This window comes from Trachypithecus francoisi, unplaced genomic scaffold (genome assembly GCF_009764315.1).
Source record: "Trachypithecus francoisi isolate TF-2019V2 unplaced genomic scaffold, Tfra_2.0 Lachesis_group12, whole genome shotgun sequence".
Lineage (NCBI taxonomy): Eukaryota > Metazoa > Chordata > Mammalia > Primates > Cercopithecidae > Trachypithecus > Trachypithecus francoisi.
In genome coordinates this window covers 62,825,496-62,845,427 of record NW_022681457.1, presented here as the reverse complement: position 1 = coordinate 62,845,427, position 19,932 = coordinate 62,825,496, and the positions used below count along the sequence as shown (strand labels likewise).

At 52.8% G+C, this 19,932-nt stretch overlaps 1 protein-coding gene across 1 annotated transcript in view; it reads right to left on the bottom strand.

Moving 5' to 3' along the window:
* CHST8 (carbohydrate sulfotransferase 8) overlaps nucleotides 1–9,372 on the bottom strand; it is a 151,611-nt gene extending 142,239 nt beyond the window's left edge. The window contains exon 1 of the mRNA XM_033225630.1: nucleotides 9,026–9,372. The gene's annotated coding sequence lies outside the window, so the exon portion shown is untranslated. The remainder of the gene's footprint in view (nucleotides 1–9,025) is intronic.
* Nucleotides 9,373–19,932: the final 10,560 nt, after the last annotated feature.

Below are 19,932 nucleotides of genomic sequence, written 5' to 3'. Positions count from 1 at the left end.
AGACTGCCTGTACCATGCACTGGCCCCACCAGTGTAGACAGACTGCCTGCCCTATGCACTGGCCCTTGACCAGGCAAGTAATAATAGTAATAATTGTATTATTACTCTTGTACAGTGTAGACAGACTGCCTGACCCATGTGCTGGCTCTGTCAGTGTAGACAGACTGCCTGCCCCATGCACTGGCCCCACCAGTGTAGACAGACTGCCTGCACCACACACTGGCCCTGCCAGTTTAGACAGACTGCCTTCCCCACACACTGGCTATGCTAATGTAGACAGACTGCACAATTTAATGCACTCCGCCGGCCCACAAGCAATCGCTGAGTACCTTCTCCATGCCGAGCTCCTCCTGGCCAACACAGCCAGAAAGAGCAGCATCTGCACTAACACTGTGACCTGCTTGTGTTTGCTCAACTTCCCCAGGGCCCGGTGTACGAGGTTCTGCACATGGCAGATCAGGGTCAGTGTTTGCTGGGTGCCCGAGTGCGGCACAGGAAGCAAAGCTCCCGCAGCTCAAGGCTGGAGGAGGGTCTCAGTGCTGCAAGCCTGGGCTGATGATTCTTCTCCCAAGAGATGAATCAGCCCCCAAAAGAGGCAGCCTCGAAGGTGGGGATGACTTCTCTGCCAAGCACAAGTCAGTCTGTGCCCAGGCTAGGGGCTGCTGGCAGAGGGGCTCTCCCGTGTCAGCTTCCCACTGATAAGCATCTGGGCATGTCCAGGGGTCCATGGTGGTGAAGGCAGCAGATAGAATGGAGTGGCCAGGCCAGCCCTGGAAGTCTCATCTGGAGAAGCCGCCCTCTGAGCAAGGAATCAGCCCTGGGAGGGGCCTAGGGGACCAAGGAGTAATGTGTAGCTCCTGGCATCCTCTACTTGGCTCTCTTCCCTCCTGTCTCCGAGTCTGGCCCAGCCAGGGAGGAGTTGGCTCAGGCCCAGGCAGTTTTGAGGACAAGGTGACAGCAACCTGGGCTGTTGCCTGCAGCTCAGCGGCCACTCAGCTCAGGGCCTGCAGCCAGCAGTGTGGGCACAACGGGAAACGGGGTGACTCACAGACCTGCTTCCCTGCTCCCTAGCTCTGGAGGACAGAGCCTGGTAGATCGGGCCGATGTCTGCAGAGAACCCAGGGCCCAAGCTGCGCTGCAGACAGCCACAGGACATCCACCAACGTCAGAGGGCACTGTGGAGCTCCCAGCCTTGGGCAGAGCCCCTCGCAGAGGGTGCAGCAGGTAGAGACTGGCTCCCTTGGGGAGGAGGAAAAGGAGAGAGGGCTGAGAGCAAGAAAAAGGTATAAGAGGCCAGGTGCGGTGGCTCAAGCCTGTAATCCCAGCACTTTGGGAGGCTGAGACGGGCGGATCACGAGGTCAGGAGATCAAGACCATCCTGGCTAACACGGTGAAACCCTGTCTCTACTAAAAAGTACAAAAAAAAAACTAGCCGGGCGAGGTGGCGGGCGCCTGTAGTCCCAGCTACTCGGGAGGCTGAGGAAGGAGAATGGCGTAAACCCGGGAGGCCGAGCTTGCAGTGAGCTGAGATCTGGCCACTGCACTCCAGCCCGGACGACAGAGCGAGACTCTGTCTCAAAAAAAAGAAAGAAAAAGGTATAAGAAAGGATTCTTTCTGGGGCAGGTGCCAGCCAACTGCCGGGTTACATCAAGCAGGCGGCAGGTGAAGGACCTCTGGGGGTCCAGGAAGCTAAGTGGATGAGACACACATGGAGACCACCATTGGCCAGCACTCAGCTCCAGAGGAAAGTAAGCATCTGAGCCACAGTGGGTGGTCAGCTCCTTTCCCCCAGTGAAGGCCCATCCTCAATGAGTCTGGAGGCAAAAGTTGGGCCAGGACCCTGGGTATGGACGTCGAGCAGCTTGTCCCCACCATGGAGCCATGGGCACTGGGCTGTCACTTGTCGAGTGCCTTGGACGTGCTAGGGCTGAATGGTGAGCAGACAGGAGAGGAAGGCAGTGGAAGAACCAAGGTCTCAGAGCACAGTGGGGCCACACAACCAGCGGCCTGGCCACCCAGTCCTAGGAGGATGTGACCCAGCCAGAGTGGACAGGCGCTTAGCACTCCAGGGGACGGCCCTGTCTCAGGGAGTAGACAACTGCCAATAGTGTCCCACGGGTAACCATCCTGACCACTCCTTACCACGTCCCCTCCCACACCTAGTCCAGCTGGGTACCAATTCAGACAGAATGACCTGCAGAATGCACTGGTTCGACCAGTGTAGACAGATGACGTGAATGGTGTGCTGAGATCCCCCAGTATAAACAGATGGTCTGCATCATGACCTAGGGGCTCAACCCATGTTACAGTGCCTGCTTTGTGCACTGGCTCAACCAATATAGACGCACCACCTACACTGCACACTAGTTTCAACCAGCGTAGACACGCTGCCTACATCACACACTGGTTTCAACCAATGTAGATGCACTGCCTATATCACACACTGGTTTCAACCAGTGTAGACAGACTCCATTGCACATTAGGCTCAATCACCCCAGCTCCTGGAGACAGAGCCTGATGGACCAGACCAATGTCTGAGGGGAAGCCCATTCACTCCTATTTAAGGCCACAGTGGTCTTTCTTTCTCCAAGATTCCTGCAGCTCCGTCCTCGCTGGCCTTCCTACTCTGCAGCAGTTCGTAGAATAAAGTCCCAAGTCCCCCCTGGTTGTGAAGACCCTACACAGATGGTTCTCCAGCCACACGTCACCTGCTCCTTCACTCTGCTGGCCACATGGGCCTTCCCACAGCTCCTGAATGGTGCTCCTCACGCCCTCTCACACATTCCCTACACAGGAAGCACTGTGCATGCTCTTGTCTGTGCCTGCCTGGCATGCTGGACTCCCTCTCTCCCTCCTTTCCTCCCACACTCCCTTCCAACCCTGCTTAGTTCCCACTCCTCCTTCAGACATCAGCTTAAGGGCTACCTCCTCCGAGAAGTCCTCCTGACCTCTTAGTGCAGGTCAGATTCTCTTTGGTAGGTCTCATAGCACTTGGGTGTTTATTTCCTTATATTCTTTATATCCTTATCACAGCCTAGAATCACATATTAGTCATTCTTTTTATTAATGTCTTTGTCTGGCAGAAAATGAATTAGTGAATGAGGAATAAATGAGGAGGGTCTCCATTCCAGCATCTATAAACTCACAAGGGCAGGGACCACCCTCAGCTTTGCTCACCTCATGTCCCCAGGGCCGGCACAGTGCAAGACACCTTATACCTGCTCTATAAACATTCAGGGGCAGGGTGAGGGACAGGGACAATGGGCCTGGCACCAGGAGTGTGGGACTGAGAATCATTTGGCTCCAGGTTTCAATGTTGATGATTCTAATTTAGTTCAAATAAATGTCACTCACCAGGGCCAACACTGGCCATGGCTTGACAGGGAAAGGGCATCTTGCCCTCAGTCACCAGCACCTTCGAGAAATACTGACTTCCCAGAAATGTATGGTGTTCTATGTGGGGAGTGCGAATGTGAGACCCACGCCACCAACCTGGGAGGACAGCTATGTCTGCCGCCCGCAGCCCCAGGCCTGCATACGGACTGTCTTAGTCCATTTCTGTTGCTTTAAAGGAATCCCTAAGGCTGGGTAATATATAAAGAAAAAGGGTCGGGCACGTTAGCTCACACCTATGATCCCAGCACTTTGGTAGCCCGAGATGGCAAGATCACTTGAGGTCAGGAGCTCGAGGCCAGCCAGGCCAAAATGGTGAAACCCCGTCTCTACTAAAAATACAAAAAAAAATTAGCTAGGTGTGGTGGTGCACATCTGTAATCCTAGCTACTTGGGAGGCTGAGGTGGGAGGATTGCTTGAACCTGGGAGGCAGAGGTTGCAGTGAGCCGAGACCATGCCACTGCACATTCCAGCCTGGGTAACAGAGTGATACTTCATCCACCTCCCAACCACCAAGAAAAAAAAGAGGACAGGCGTGCTGACTCACACCTGTAACCCCAGCACTTTAGGAGACTGAGGTGGAAGGATTGCTTGAGGCAAGAAGTTCAAGATAAGCTTGGACAACATAGGGAGACCCCATTTCTACAAAAAAATTTTAAAAATTAACGGACATGGCGGTGTGCATCTGTAGTCCCAGCTACTCAAGAGGCTGAGGCAGGAGGATTGTTTGAGCCTGGAAGTTCAAGTCTGCAGTGAGTTGTGATAGCACCACTGTACTCCAGCGTGGGCAATAGAGCGAGACTTTGTCTCTAAAAAGAAAAAAAAAAAAAAAAAAAAGAGGCTTATTTGGCTCACAATTCTGCAGGTTGTACAAGAAGCATGGCACCCACATTTGCATCTGGTGAGGGACTCATGCCCTTCCACTTAAAATGGAAGGGGAAGAGAAGCCGGTGTATGCAGAGACAGAGGTGGGGGTTAGGTGCTAGGCTCTTTTCAACAACCAGCTCTTGTGGGAGCTAATAGAGCAAGAACTCACTTCCTGCCTCACAATAGCATTAATCGGTTCATACAGGATCTGGCCTCATGACCCACCTCCCACTAGGCCTCACCTCTAACACTGGGGGTCACATTTCAAGGTAAGATTCACAGGGGATAAACATCCAAACTGTTGCACAGATACTCTCTGACTTCCTGAAAGGTGGCTTTGGCAATGGGCCCAGGGCTGCTTCTTGGTGTCAACCCACCTACACGGAGGCTTCCCCAGTCTCTCGGTGGCCGAGGCTGCATTGCTGAGTTTCTAAGGGCCCAGGAATGAATCCAGCCAGTGCAGGCTAGAATGCCACATCACAAATGACAGGTAGTTTTGTACAGGGTAAAAGTCACAACTTTTTCCATGACCAATTTGTAAGCCTCATGATCTGCCATGCTGATTTACTGACCACAGGGTCACACATCCTCTAGCTGATAAGAAATGAGATGGCGTCTGCCGCATCCTCTGGCACCTGAGCTAATGCAGCTCTGTCCCCAGTTTGTCTGGGTCCATGGGTTTCCTCCGGAGGGAACACAGCCGCTCTGGAGTCAGATGAGCCCTGAATGTGGTGCCAAAGCCTACTGTCACCATGCTGTCACCATGCAGACTGTTCATGCCCAGCCAACTTTCTGTGATTGCAGGACACTGATGCCATATCTACATCCAGGCACCAACCTCAATTTTAAAAAAAATCTTTTTTTTTTTTTTGAGACAGTCTCACTCTGTCGCCTAGGCTGGAGTGCAGGGTCATGATCTCGGCTCACTGCAACCTCTGCCTCCCGGGTCCAAGTGATTCTCCTGCCTCAGCCTCCCGAGTAACTGGGATTACAGGCATATAATCCCGCCACCACGCCTGGCTAATTTTTTTCTTTTTAGTAGAGACTGGGTTTCACCATGTAGGTCAGGCTGGTCTCAAACTCCTGACCTCAAGTGAACCGCCCGCCTCGGCCTCCCAAAGTGCTGGGATTACAGGCATGAGCTACCGTGGCTGGCCGATTTTTTTTTAAAAATTTATTTACGGCCGGGCGCGGTGGCTCAAGCCTGTAATCCCAGCACTTTGGGAGGCCGAGGCGGGCGGTTCACTTGAGGTCAGGAGTTTGAGACCATCCTGGCTAACACGGTGAAACCCCGTCTCTACTAAAAATACAAAAAACTAGCCGGGCAAGGTGGCGGCGCCTGTAGTCCCAGCTACTCGGGAGGCTGAGGCAGGAGAATGGCGTGAACCTGGGAGACGGAGCTTGCAGTGAGCTGAGATCTGGCCACTGCACTCCAGCCTGGGTCACAGAGCGAGACTCTGTCTCAAAAAAATAAATAAATAAAAATAAATAAATAAATTATTTATTTACTTATTTATTTAATTTTTTGCTGTGCCACTGCTGGGTCACATTGATCTCCTTGGGCCAGCACTATATAAATCTCCTGTTTTATAACTCATCACTTTCTGGTTAGCTAAAAGGCTGGCCACTCATTCCACATGGTGTTTATCAGCTCTAATTGCCACAGTTGCTCATTAAAGAGCAGCTGTGCCCGGGGCGGTGGCTCACGCCTATAATCCCAACACTCTGGGAGGCCAAGCTGGGTGAATCACGAGGTCATGAGATTGAGACCATCCTGGCCAACATGGTGAAACCCCATCTCTACTAAAATGCAAAATTAGCGGGCGTAGTGTTGCATGCCTATAGTCCCAGCTACTCAGGAGGCTGAGGTAGGAGAATCACTTGAACCCAGGAGGCGGAGGTTGCAGTGAACCAAGATTGCACCATTGCACTCCAGCCTGGGCAACAAGAGCGAAACTTTATCTCAAAAAAAATAAAGCTGCCATAATCCTGTGTCCTCTTTCTTGCTCACAGGTTCCCCACTGCCCCACGTTTCTCCAATGTGGCCTCCACGCACCAGTAAACTGGGGAGGTGAGGTTTTTCCAAGCTGCAAAGCAGCAGATGTGGCTAAGACAGGGATCTCAGACTCCAGGCCAGGCAGCAGGCAGGAGAGGGGGTTGTCTGCCAGGGACACCAGCTCGGGCCACACCTTCCCCATCATCCCCTACAAGCACAGCCACACTCACTGAAAATTTCTCCAGCCAGATGCATCAGCAATGATCAAAGCTCCCCTTCCTCTCTTCCATCAGCAAAACCACAAAAAGCCTATCAGGCTGCCTCTGGCAGGAACTCGGAGCTTAGAGCAGGGGAGCAGCCTGTGCGAGGTTTCCAATCAGGCAAATCTGACTCTCCCCCTTTTAAGAGAATTGAAGGCAAATTCTGAGACGAGCCCACCAGGCACACTTTCTCAACAACCATACGGCAAAAAAGTAGTTTCTGAACTTTCCCAGACTTATTAGCTTACATAAACAGAGATTTGAATAAATGTTTAAAAAATGAAATTCCCTGGATACCCTGTAATCAGTAAATGTTCATTATGGAAACACAGCAAATATGCATGAAATTTCCCAAGTGATATTCTGGCTACAAGATTAAAAAGACATCTCTAACAGCAAGCTGAGTTACAAAGCATCCTCTGTCATCGGTTACAGTCCAAGGGGGACGTTCTGCCAAGCCCAGGAGGTCAGACGAGCCTGTTCTCCTCTCCCAACTGGAGCCAAGGAAAATCAAAAGATGCTCATTTTGCCTGCTCAGGCAATTTATAAATGAGCCCCCACGCTGCCTGATTGATGCCTCTCGATAAATAATTAATCCCTGACCTTGCTTTAAGAAAGCCTTGACTTTTTAATTTGGGGTCTTTTTAAAAATCAATACCCGAGAAACATAATTCACTCTTGCCGAGGCTGATTCCAGGTGAACAAATAAATAAGTAAATAAATAAGCTGCACTGTTTGTGTGGTCCCAGAGCGACTGGGCCAGGCGATGGGTCAGGTTGTGGCTTTGAGGTTTTCTGTGTTCAAATGCTTTTGGATAATTGATCAGCCAATCCCCCTGGAACCAACATTCAGACCCTCAAGAGGTCTCTCTCTTCAGGGTTCCAATGTTATTCCTCCCGTGGGTCACTTCACAGAGGCCAGTCTGCTGAACGCTCCTGAATGAACTTGCACACTGCCTTCTGTGCTTGGGGTGTCCTCATTAAAATTAAAAGAGGATCTCCTGCTGGGATGCGTGTCCTTCCTGTGGCCTGTCTGCCTTGCCTCTGGGACAGGGGCACAGGGTGGGCAGGAAAGGTCATGGCAGCTGGAAAATGTTAAGGGCTCTGCCACACCTGCTCCAGCGGTTGCCCTGTCCTAGGGCAGGACTTAGGAAAAGACTTCCCCACAGATAGGCAAGGGTCAAGGTGAACTTAGAAGAGAAAGGTTACCCAGGAAAGTGGGCTTCATATTGTAGCTCCTGAGCCCCTTTGTGGAGGAGGGGAAAAAGGGGGTTGATCTGCCTCTTACCTCTATGTCCCCCGCCCCGCTCCACCATCCACTCCAGAGCAGCTACTATCTCCCTGCACCCAACGCCTCTCCCACGTGCTCTGCTGCTGCGCCAGATAGCGCCAAGCAGATGGAGAGGGGCCGGGACGCCCGTTCCCCTTAACGGAGCTGACCACGGCTCAGGAGCCAGCGGGGGTGGCCCAGGGACGCAGAGTCCTCTGGGACGCCTGAGACCACTGCGGGACAGAGAGCCCCAGGATCGGCGCCTACTTCTCGGGTAAAACAACCAGCCGGGCAGCAGCGCCCACAGCCGAGGGCGCCGCAGCCTCTTCAACTCCGGGTCAGGGTCGCGGGCCTGGAGACAAGACGTACGCGAAAGTTAGGGCGGCGGGAGTCCCGCACCGGCGAAGGAATCCGGGTCACCTCAGACGCAAGCCCCAGCATCGGCACTGCCAAAACCCGCGATCGCCCTCCTGGCCCGGCCGGCCTCCAGCGAGGCCAGAGCGGGTCTGCAGAGGCTGCAGCCGGTAGCCGGAGTTGCAGCCACTGCCTGACCTCGGCTTGGTCCAGAGGCCAAACGGATCCTTTCCCCGCCCCCTGGAGCCGCCCAAGGCGCCGACTCCCGCACTCCCGACACACGCACGCACACACCTTCACACCATCGCTGACGCACGCACACTCGCCTCCAGCACTCACAGGCCGGTGCCCTGGAGAGTAGCGGGGTGGGGACGCGCGCGACGGAGCCGCTTGATAGGAAGCCAAGGCCACTTAAACTTCCCCCATAGTCCCTGCCCGCCGCAACCCGTCCGGAGTCCCGGCCCCGAGCGCGCAAGGAAGCCCCAGCGCCCCGAGCGCTCCTGCCTGGCCCTCGGCGCTCGCTGCTCCGCGCCCGACGCCGCCTCCTCGCGCGCAGCACCCAGGGCCGGGAGAAGGAGCGGGGGTCCGCAGGGACCAAGAGGGCCCGAGGGACGGCAGTTCACAGAAGCGCGGCAGTGAGTGGGATCCAAGGAGCGAAAGTCTAATTAAAGTTGCCGCTACCGGGGCCGGTCCCCAAAGTGCAACCAGACCCAAGCCCCGCGCGCTCCACCTCCGCTCGCAGCTTCGGACTCCCATCCGCGTGCGGTGGCGGAGACGGCGCGCGGTGCAGTCCGGGACCCGCTCGGGACCCCTCTGGGAGTCCCTGCAGGCCAGGAGCCTGCGCAGGGCGGGAACAGGGGTGGGGCAGGGGCGCAGCCACTTACCTGGCGCAGCGGACGCTCCCAAGGCCGCGGGCGCCTCCAGTCCGGGCGCGGTTCTCCGCGGTGGATCCTCCGCTCCGGGCGCGCAGGCGGCGGAGAGGACCTCCGCCCCAGCTCGGGCCCGGTGCCTCCTCCCGCTCCGAGCGGAACCCGGTGCGATTTGTGGGCGAGAAGCGTGGGGCCGGCAGCCGGAGCGCGCGGGTAGCGAGAGGGCGCGGTGCGGCGTTCCTCTTCGGCCCCCGGCGCGTTCGGTCCCCCACCTCCCGCCGCCGCCGCCGCCGCCTCGTCCTCTCTTCTTCCCGCAGCACTACCGGATCCGGCTTGCGCGCCGGGAAGGCTCCCAGCGAAGTGCGAGCGAAGCCTCCGGCGAGGCTGGAAATAGCGCCGCGCCCGCCCGGCGCCCCGCCCCCGGCCCGTGCCCCGCCCCGCCGTGGTGGCGGCTACGGCGGTGGCCGGGCCGGGCGGTGATCGCTCCCGCGATGCGCTCGGCCTTCCCGGGGGCTCGCTGGCGCCGCGCCCACGCGCGCTCTGCGGCTCCCGCGGCCCCGCTGGCAGCGCGCTCAGAAGGAGTCGCTGCTGGGCGCGGTCCGGCGGCCGCGGGGGTGGGAGCGGTCGTGGCGGTCTCCCCGCAGGGGTGGAGGCTGAGCCGGTCTCCTGGTCCAGGAGAGCAGGACTCCGGCCTGACGCTAGGCTCCAGACCGCGGCCAGTGCTGCCACTGCCTCGGTGGGTCGCACGCGGCGCCAACCCTGGAAAAGGACCAGGCGTCACCGGAGCGGGCCTTGACCACAGCGGGGCAGGGGTGCGCGCCCAGGACCCAACGCTGCGGGGGCGCAGGGCCGGCGAAAGGCAGAAGATTGATCCTGAGGAAGATTCTGGGAGATCCCTGGGCTTCAGCTAGCGTGGAACTCGATCAAGGCCGCGGGCTGCCTCAGGCCCGGGTGTCCGCATCCATCCCCAAATCCCTGGGGCTCTAGATTCTGCTGCAAGTGCCCTGTGATCCAGGCGCTCCCTTCAGGGCTTCATCCTGGAAGTTTCTGTTGGGTCACCAGCCTGAGAGCAGGGCCAACCGACCCTCTTCATAGATACTCGGGAAAACAGCATGGAGGGTGGAACCGGCCCACAGCCACACAGCACCGGGACAGAGTAGGGACGGGAACAAGGGGCCCTGGCTTCGGTCCTTGTTCTTCCTGAGAAGAGACAGCCCCAGCCTGCAGGGGACAAGCAAGCCTTGGGAAGGAGGGCAACTGCTTTCTCACAGGAGCTCGAGGAAAGTGCACACGGTCACCTGTTAGTCTTGAAGGGACACCCAGTATTTTCAAACAACTGCAGAGAAGCCTTTAATAAAGTGAAAGACCCGTGCTCTTCCCTCTTTAATGGAACCTGCTGGCTGGTTGGCCTGACTCCTACCAGCTAACCCAGAGTGAGTGATGGAATTGGGGACTGGGCTGGGCCCATGGGTCTTGACTGACCAGAGTCGGGGACAGCAGGCAAAAAGTGTAGCCACTCCTAGGGATGGCCAGGGACCCCTCAGCCCCAGAGCCCCGAGGCCTCCTTAACGCCCCAGGTAAGCTCAGAGCATCCAAAAATAGACCAGGACAGATAAGAAGACAAATAGAAGCATGACAAAGAGATGATGGTCTTCCTTTAATTCTTGCAGCAACAGAGTAGGCATTATCACTCCCGTATTACAGATGACGGAATTGAGATACAAGAATGCCACCATGTTGCTGGACTCCACGCATCTGGAGAATGGCCCAAGTGCGATGATTCCAAACTGGGATAGATTTGGTTCTGGGGTTCCCTCTCCACGACTTTAGGCCTGGAGTGACCCAGGCCCGGGGCTGCGCTGGGACCCAGGTATGCTCCACTGGCTGCACGCATGAGGGGAGTGTGTGTGAGTGTATGTGTGTGTGTTCGTGCATGCGTGTGTGGCTGAAATCACCCTTCTCCACCTCAGTCAGGTGCAGATTGGAGGAGTCGAGTGCAAGGGCCAGGGACTCAAGTGTCAGGAAAAACAGTGCAGTGGAACCCTTATTCATCCCACATCCCAAAGCTGTTGGAGCAGAGCAGGAGGAGAGAAGGCAGGAACAAAGACAGGGGAGAGTGGAGTGAGCAGAAAGCCACTTGCCGGACTAACTCACAGTGCAGTGGCCCCATCCCTGTCCCTGTGTTCCCCTTACCCCACACTTGCAGCCCCTCTTGCCACCCAAGGTCCTGAACACAGCTTAGCTGGGCAGCTGCCCACGGGCTCCCTGTCTGCAGTTGGGCCTGAAACAGAGCACATGACTTTGGCCACTGAGGCCTGATGGTCAAGAGACCCTCTTCAGTACAAGGCACACTCCAGAGGGCAAATGCATGCACACACACAAGTGCACGTGCACACACACACAGAGGGAAAGAGAGAGAGAGAGAGAGACTTAACTGTGCAATAGGGAGATAATGGGAGCTCCCATTTCCAGAGCCCAGCCTCGGAGCTGGAAAGGGGGCTCTGGACCGTGACTACTTCCATGGTACAAGTCTACACAGGCTTTATTTCCATGGGATGCGTCTATACAGGCTTTGCCGTGACCAGTGAGTGGAGCGAGCCAAGCCATCTCAGCAACCCTGTGCGTCTGTGTGCCGCGATCCTCCTGGGAAGGATGGTTTTTCCATTAGCTTTCCCAGCTGTACTTATTAGCACTTATTTGCATCTAATATTCAGGCAGGCACCACTAGGAATCAACAACGCCGCATTCCTTTGACATTCTCTCCATTTTCCATTTTTAACTCAGACTTCCTTCTTGTTTTGAGAGGCCGTGGGGGAAATCTCCAAAGGGGGCCTGAGGCCCCTGGCACCAACTCACAGTGAGTTTTCCTCCCAGATTTGCCAGGGCTGCGTGCCCTTTTTTGAAAGTCAGGCTCAGCCTCTGCAGCGAGGGAGGAGCAGGAAGGCTGCAATTCCCGGCATGAAGCCTTGTGTGCTCGCTTGCAGTTTTTGATATGTGTGTCTCCACCAAAAGATTAGTGGCAAACTTGTCTTTGCATCCCAACTAAGGTGAAAAGACATTTTTAGTGCATGGCCCCATGCGCCCACAGCCTAAGCCCTAAGAGGGCTAATAGATTCAGATGCCAATCTGTTTGCTGCAACAAGGATGCAGGAAGGAGGAGGGGTCTTGGCTGTGGGATACAGGCAGACCCCCACCTCCACCGGCTCTGGGCCCCCTTTCCTCAGGCCATTCCTGCAGGTGAAGGTTTCTGCCCATCTTTGGGCTGGGGGTTGAAGGTGGCACAGTGGGAAGCTGAGACAGTCTCACATTGTGTTTGGCAAGACTGAGTCTTGAGTCCTGAACCTTCCATGTGTTGCCATGAGAGGAACCAGAACAGGTTGGGCATGGTGGCTCATGCCTGTAATTCCAGCACTTTGGGAGGCTGAGGTTTAGAAGGCTGGATCACTTGAGGCTAGGAGTTCGAGACCAGCCTGGCCAACACAGCGAAACCCCATCTCTACTAAAAACATGAAAGTTAGCGGGGTGTGGTGACATGCACCTGTAATCCCAGCTACTTGTTCAAGGAATCACTTGAACCTGGGAGGTAGAGGTTGCAGTGAGCCGAGATCATGCCACTGCACTCTAGCCTGGGTGACAAAGCAAGACTCTATCTCAAAAAAAAAAAAAAAGAAGAAGAAGGAGGAGGAGGAGAAGGAGGAGGAGAATGCTTGTTCTACAGAGGAGTTTGGGAGCTATCTATACTGGCAGGTCAGGAACACCTCAACTGTCTCTCTGCATCCCATGAGAGAAAGAAGAGAATTATGGGATGGGCCAGGGGTCTGCTTCAGCTCTCCAGTTGGAGCTAGGAGGTCTTGAACTTGTCTCCTAACCCCTCAGAGCCTGTTCCCTGTTTGCAGAAGAACAATAGACTGTCCCTGCGGAGGAAAGGTGAAGGGTGTCACGGCATTTTGGGAATTGGAGTCCTGTGACCAGATTGCCCCAAGCTACCCACAGACCAGTCACCTCAGGGTATGACCTGACCTGGCCTTGCTTCCACATCCAACATCTGGCCCTATAATGGCCTTTGCAATATTGTGACCCCAAGGTTTCCTGAAGTCAGTTCAATACACAGACGGGCCAGTGACGTGCTGATCAGAGCGCCGTCCAGGTGGCAGACTCCTCCTGGTAATGGAGCTGCCTTCCCCAGCTGCTCTCTGGGGCCTGTGTGGGTTCCGGGCCATGCCTTCCCTCCCCACGCCTCAACCTCCCCATTCAAAAGGTGAGGGATGGGCACCCAGGATCTGAAGCCCTGCTTCCAGGCCTGCTGTGCGATTCCATGATTCCTAAAAATTCCTCACCGGGGAAGGAGACTCAGATGCATTTTCCAGCCAAGGTATCCCTTGGCCACTTTGTGGGATGAATGTTCCTTCCCAGTCCTTTTCCTCCTCTCTCCTTTCCCCTTTTCTGTCGCCTCTTGGGTTTTCAAGGAGCTAGAGGGTCACTTTTTTCCTCTGGAGTTGAGTTGCCTGAAATTTCCTGATGTCAGGATGCCTGGGTGGGTATCCCCTGCATAAGCAACATTGTTGGGGGTTCTGGGCATCCCCGAACCCCATATACCTGTCACAATTCTGAAATTTCACCATCATTCCTCAGGGTATAAGAATGGTTTCTCTTGACTGAGTACGGTGGCTCACGTCTGTAATCCCAGCACTTTGGGAGGCAGAGAAGGGCGGATCACGAGGTCGGGAGTTCGAGACCAGCCTGGCCAACATGATGAAACCCTGTCTGTACTAAAAATACAAAAATTAGCCAGGCACAATGGCGCACACCTGTAATCCCAGTTACTGGGGAGGCTGCGGCAGGAGAATCACTTGAACCCTGGAGGTGGAGGTTGCAGTGAGCCGAGATGGCGCCACTGCACCCCAGCCTGGGTGACAGAGCAAGACTCCGTCTCAAAAAAAAAAAAAAAAGGAGCGGTTTCTTTTTAAAGAGAAGATTTTCTGGGGCAGGCTAAAGTGACACCAGTCCTTAACACAGAGGAGAGTTGGTGAACAGATATGGTTTTCTAGGTAGTGCACAATAGAAACTATAACTAACTTGGCAAAAAAAGGGGAGACTATTTTTTTGAGACAGGGTCTCACTCTATCACCCAGGCTGGAGTGCAGTGGCATGACCCTAGCTCACTGCAACCTCAAACTCCTGGGCTCAAAGCGTCCTCCCACCTCGTTCTCCTGAGTAGCTGGGACCACAGGTGTGTACCACCACACCTGGCTAATTTTTTATTTTTTATTTTCTGTAGAGATAGGGTCTCCCTATGCTAACTAGGCTGGTCTCATATTCCTAGGCTTGAGTCATCTTCCTGCTTGGCCTCCCAAAAGTGCTGGGATGATAGGCATGAGCCACCAGACCCTGTCAGACTTTCTTAAAAGTATGCTGGGGAATCCAACAGAGCAGAGATGCACTGAGTACCCAGGAGGGAAGAAGGCAGGAACCAGGGAACAAGGTTCGAGTACCCTGGGAGCAGCCATTAGGCTCTCTAGGAGGGGTCACCATCCCTAGAGCTGCAGACCACTCACTGCCTTGGTGGCCCTGATGCCCTCCCCACAGCCTGAGGAGGGCAGGCCCGCAGGGGGCTTTGCTGACCCCAGAGCCCAAGAAACAGCCATGCCCAAGCCAAGTCCAGCCCCTCCATGCAAACCGGGCTCGGAGCCAGCTTGACTTCTCTGTTGAGGTCTTGCCAAACTCAAGTTCATTTTGATGCTTCTTAATTACAAAAAAAGTCTCCACTGGACTGCCTGCTCCTGGTCACTCCTTCGGTTCCCAAGGATCCTTGAGACGGATGATCCTCCAGTGGCGGGGATCCTTCTCCAGGCCCGCCCGTGGTGGCGCGAAGGACACTGTCTAAGGTGATGGTGAACTGCAGGAGGGGATCTAATATGCTCCTGGCAGAAATAGTAGAGACTTCTCTTTTTACTTTCGGGGTAAAGAGTTTAAAATTCTAGAATATGTCTATGTCACAATTCAGTAAGTCCTATTTAATTGGAACCAAACTAATTCAGCACTCATGTCATACAGGGCCAGGCTGAAGTTTACTTTTTTACTGTCAGTCAAAATGCAGTGGGAATAGGCTTGCAGGGGGAACATCTCCCCCACCTTGTATAGTAAATGGATTTTGACTTTTATTAACATTGGAGTATTTCTGTGTATCTATCTGCATTCAGATACGAATGAGCTCATTATAAATAGTTCTCTTTATTCAATCAAGTTGGCCGGGCTAACCTTCTTGTTTGGTTATATGTTGTTAGTCATTAACTGGGGTAGCTATTAAAATGAGGAAATTACTATATGACCAAAATAAACAGCACTTCTATTTAAATGCTCCCTAATTTGGAGAGCTCTCTGGCTTAGTCCAAATTGTCCAGGCTCAGCACTTGCTACTGGCTTCCCAGAGCAGAGTGGCTGTAGCTTGCTCAACTTCACTCAACCTTCTGGAGTCTGAGTAGGGCAGCAGGGCCTCTGAAGGCAGGATCTCCTCTCCAGAATCAGAGCCTAGAGTGCATTTTCAAAACTCCTGTGTCCTGGCCAGACACAGTGGCTCACGCCTGTAATCTTAGTACTTTGGGAGGCCGAGGCAGGCAGATCAAGAGATCAGAGATTGAGAGCATCCTGGCTAACACAGTGAAACCCCATCTCTACTAAAAATACAAAAAATGAGCCGGGTGTGGTGGCACACACCCATAGTCCCAGCTGCTCAGGAGGCTGAGGCAGGAGAATCGCTTGAACTAGGGAGATGGAAGTTGCAGTGAGCTGAGGTCATGCCACTGCACTACAGCCTGGGCAACAGAGCAAGACTCCATGTCAAAACAACAACAACAACAATAACAAAACTCCTCTGTCCTTTCCAAGTGTCTTTCTATCATGTCGTAGGAAAGTTGGGCTTAAGTATCTTCTGAGTTCCTGGCGTACTTAAAAGTATTTTTTAAAATCTAAACTTGAATTCTTTTCTAAATTTAGTGTTTGGTATAAGGATTGGGTTTGGAGATTTTGAGAAGAAGGAAGCGATTGCTTTGAAATGAATAAAACTACTTCCCCAGGAACACTGCGGAAACATTTATCAGATACCACTGGGGGCATGCTATTAGGCAAGCAAGTGCACTCTGAGACTTCCCTGCCCCAGGGAGGTTTATGATCAGATGGGCTTAGAAATGTGGCATCAAGGACAGACCAGTGGTAGTGTCATAGGCTAGCGGGACTGCATTCTGGAGGAGTCTCAGGTCTGCAACCCCAGAGCTAGAAAGCAAAAGGGTCACCAAGCTCGGTACTGGTTGTTGCCTGCCCAAGACAGACATTCTTAAAAAAAAGAATCTCCCAGAGGTAGTTAGTGAGTTTCCAGGTTTTCTCAGTCCCTTTTAGCATAGGCAAGTTGTGCCGTAAACCACGTGGGCGGCCACAGCAGAGATGGAAAAACAGCAGCAGGTATGGCCTTTCTTCCCCAGGCGGTCCTGAATAAGTGTTAATTTCACCATGCACCAGGAGCCCACACAGTGCCTGGCAGCATGAATCTCTCCATCGGGACTGAAAACAAAAGCCTCACAAATGATGCATCCGAGGAGACAAGATCAGGGGGAGCCCACCCATCAGGCAGGGTGCCCCTCAGAGGGACATCCGAGAGCAGCAGACCCGGAATGCCGGCCCCATGTCCAGCACCCAACCTGGGCCCCTGAAGGGCAGCCTCTGCCATCCACTCTCCTGTGGGAAGATGCATGTATTAGTCCGTTCTCACGCTGCTATGAAGAAATACCTGAGACTGGGTAATTTATAAAGGAAAAAGGTTTAATGAACTCCCAGTTCCGCATACCAGGGCAGGCTTCAGGAAACTTACGATCATGGTGGAAGACACATCTTCACAGGGCGGCAGGACGGAGTGAGTGCAAGCAGGGGAAATATCAGACGCTTATAAAATCGTCAGATCTCGTGAGACTCACTCACTATCACGAGAACAGCATGGGGGGAAACTGCCCCCATGAGGCAGTTACCTCCACCTGGTCCTGCCCTTGACATGTGTGGATTATGGAGATTACAATTCAAAATGAGATTTTGAGTGGGGAAACAGCCCAACCATATCAATGCAACAGGAAATTTACAAGTTAGTTTTGGAGGGATGTGCTCAAATCCTTATTTTACAGGTCCACAGAGGTGAAGGAGAAACTGGAAAAACTAGATGCACAAAATTTTTTCCAGATTGGAAGCAGGTAATGCTAAAATGTACTGTCAACCTCTTCTGCCCCCTGCTCAGCAAGTGACAGCCAGCCAGCCAGGCTCCCGGGGGATACTCCCTTTCCAGCTTTGCTAAGCCGTCCTCCAGTGCAGAGAAGGTGCCAAGGTCAACAGATGGCATGGCCTGCAGAAGGTTTATAGAGACATCTCCAGCTTTCCCAGATTCCTGGGTGCAGAAGTGTTCTGAATGGACACCCTTGGACATCTGAAAAAATGAAATTCTCTCACCAAAAATAGAAGGTGGTTGAGGCAGAAACTGAGACAATCAACTGCCATTTTGTTGCTGGGTTCTCCCAGCGCCCAGGAAATTTCATGCCTCTGGCAGAGCCTGGGATGCCCTGGAGTTGAAAGCACTGCCCAGTGGCGTCCTGTCTGTAGCTATGGAAACAGAGAGACAGTCGCCTCCCTGTTGGCTTTCGTGCCGGAGACATCTTGCTGTCAGTCGTGTTTAAAGTTAGCTTGGAAAAAACAAGACGAGGCAAGTCTCCTCTTTTGACATCATGCAAGGGGCCCTGTGGCATGGAGGCAGCCATGAATATCCCAGTGTGGAACCTGTCACATTCCGTCCCCCGTCCCTGTCCTCAGACAGAGCTTCCTGTATGCATTCTTGTTGCAGTGATGTCTTGGGCTCCGATGAGTGCACCCTTCACACCTGTTCCTGCATTGGTGTCTTGTCCCAAGATTCAGGGGGACACAGCATAGGCCTGGCTGAGCCCCAGTTACAGATGTGCTAAGATAGTGCCCAAGCCCAAGCACTAGCTGGAAGCAGGCTTGGAGGCAAAGCCCAGCTCCCTTTACAGGTGTCCGGGCTATCTGCCTTCAGGCACAGACTGTCCAGCAAAGGTCTTGCTGAGGAACTGCAAGGGACAGGTTGAGGAGGGGCAGGAGGTGGGCAGTGCAAAGGGGTAATGCAGCTCACTCTCAAGGAGGAAGGCTGAAAGACAGACAGACAGAGACAAACAGACTTTAACTAGAATGCGAGGCATACTGGGATGGAGCCATGAACAAGGTGACTGAGTTATCTTCCCTGGGAATCAGGGATCAAAGGTGACATTTGCCCCAACCGAGTCTCACCTGGCATGACCTCACTTATAATAAGACTCTCAGTCACAAAGAACCAAGGAGACAATGATTCAACATGTATTTTGTTAAACACAGAGGATACCCTGGCACCTACAGATAAAGGACTCTCTCTTCTATGCTCAGAAAAGAAAAAAAAAAAAAATAGAACCTGCAATTAGAAGGTAAGATTGCTGAATTCTGGAAAACAAACCTAGCATTTAGGAAAGACAATGTCTGGGGCAAGCCACTAATCAATCAGGGCCTCTGGAGGGAATTAAGAGGGTGTAGACAAGGAAAGATAAGCATTTAACTTATGTAGACTAAACGGATTTCTCACCAAAGGTCCTTAAAAATATTAAGCTGCCAGGCACGGTGGCTTGTACCTGTATTCCCAGAACTTTGGGAGGCCAAGAAGGGGTGATCACTTGAGGCCAGGAGTTTGAGATCAGCTTGGGCAACATAGTGAGACCCTGTCTCTACAAAAAGTACAAAAATTAGACGGGTGTGGTGTAGTAGGTCCAGCTACTCGGGAAGGTGAGGTGGGAGGATTGTTAGAGCCCAAGATTTTGAGGCTGCAGTGAGCTATGATTGCATCACTGCTCTCCATCCTGGATGACAGAGCGAGACCTTATCTCTCCCTCTTTTTCTCTCTCTCTCTCCATATATATTTATATGTACACATAATAATATATATTATATACACGTGTATAATATGTAATATATATGTACACATATAAATATATATTATATATTTATATATATACATATAATATATATTACATATTTATATATACACATATAATATATATACACATATACACACATATACGCACACACATATTTATATACATATATAAAGCTAACATTATTCCATTTTTGAAAATCATAAGTGGATTGCATGTATTGGTCTATTCTCACATTGCTATAAAGAACTACCTGAGAATGGGCAATTCATACAGAAAAGAGGTTTAACGGCTCACAGGTCTGCAGGGTGTACAGGCTTCTGCTTCCGGGGAGGCCTCAGGAAACTGACAATTATGATGGAAGAGGAAGCAGGTACATCTTACTTGGTGGGAGCAGGAGGAAGAGAGAGAAAGAGGGAGGTATTATATACTTTTAAACAACCAGATCTCATGAAAACTCTATTACAAAACAGCACTAGGGGGATGGTGCTAAACCATTAGAAACCATCCCCATGATCCAGTCACCTCCTACTAGGCCCCTCCTCCAACACTGGGGATTACAATTCAACACGAGATTTGGGTAGGGACACAGAGCCAAACCGTATCATTACACTACATGAGAGATGCTTGAATCAGGCCAAGCTATTGGAACACAACTTCGTGTCTACCTTGGGTTGTTTCCCCAAAAGGAGGCAAGAGACAAGCACATGGGTTCCGGCAGCTTATTTGGGAGTGATCTCAGTAAGTACAAGGCAGGCTGGCAAGCTTTGGTGGTACCAGTGAAAGTCCCTGGTAAAGAAGAAGAGAGATGTAGGTGCTTGAGATTAGAAATGCCTCCTGGGGTTGAGCTCGGGTGGGCTGAGCAGATATGGGAAGCCGTCAACAAGACCTGCTACAATGTCATAATCAGCACAAGACAAG